A 1375-nucleotide genomic window follows, 5' to 3' on the forward strand; every position below is an offset into this window, starting at 1 on the left:
CTGAGTTCACCATGTAGCATGTGCCCACATTGAATTTCTTCATGAAGTACAGATGGCTGGGCCAGCCCAGTCAGGAGCAAGGGTAGCTCAGGAGTTGATGGCACTGGGCTCTCTTCTTCATTCCCCATTTGCTCCTCTTCAGCCATGTCTATCCTATTCTGTGCTCCAGGAGAATGACTTTTCTTGATTGTATCCTCTGGGCTTCCTTGTTCATAACTCCTGTGGGCAGCCCCTTGTCAAAATATAAATGTCACCGTTCTTATGATCAATTCTCTTGATTCTTTAACTTTGGAGTGGTAATGGCTTTTATCTGATCAGTCTCTGGGTATCTGACCATTCCTTGGGAGTTCTCTTAACCCTGCCAATCTCAGAAAATTATGTCTTCACTAATATATTTCAGTTACCCACTGAGTGTGTCATCTGTCTTTTGACAGCAATATGATTAACACAGAGAGTGAATGTGAGAGAAAAATGGAATGAATGAATGTGTGAGTAAAGAAAGAGTGGGTGAATGTAATGTAAATAAATGCATAAATGAATTAGTAAGTAAATGTGAATGAGGGAATAACTGGATAGGTTGATCTGTAAACTTACATATATATTCCAATAAGGTGGTGGAAGCCACACGTTCTTCCTCTCAAATGACCACTGAGAATGCAAGGGCAATGGGAGGTCAGTGTGAAATGCAGGCTGCCCTTGAGGATACCATCTCAGGCTCTGTAGGCCAGAGAGATGGCCTGGCTGCCAGCCTTGCTTTGAATTTCATCTACAGATGTTTGAAGGCCAGACTGGCTACATCAGAATCACTATGTGAGCTGTTAGAGATACAGATTCCTGGACCCCACTCTTCTGGATTCTGCTTCAGTAGGTGGGAGAGGGACTGAGGAATCTATGTTTTTAACCCACTTGCAGGTGAATTTGATGTCCAGCCAGATTGGAGAACCACTGAGCTGGCCTACCCACCTCCTCTGAGAGATGAATGGACAGGCACAGAGAAATCACCCATGCCATGGGGCCACCGTCACCAAGCTGTTTAGCTTGGAGGTCTTGCCCGATTTGACCCTGCGGACCCAGAGAGGAAGGCTGGTACACATTTGAGAAAGACAGACATGCAGAGCTGGGTTCAAATTCCAGCTCTGACCTTTTCCTAAGGTGGAACCACAGGCAAATCACTCAATGGCTCTGCTTCACTTTTCCCATCAGTACAGTGGGGAGGTGACATCTATAGCCCAGGACCATTGTGAGCATTTGAGAAAATTCTGTCCTACAAATCACCGGTGCAGAGCAATGAAGATGTGATGATAATTATAATTGTTAGCATTATTGAGCACTTACTAAGAACCAAGTATGATTCCAAGTGCTTTACACAAATGGT

This window comes from Suricata suricatta, chromosome X, assembly GCF_006229205.1.
Source record: "Suricata suricatta isolate VVHF042 chromosome X, meerkat_22Aug2017_6uvM2_HiC, whole genome shotgun sequence".
Taxonomy (NCBI): Eukaryota; Metazoa; Chordata; class Mammalia; order Carnivora; family Herpestidae; genus Suricata; species Suricata suricatta.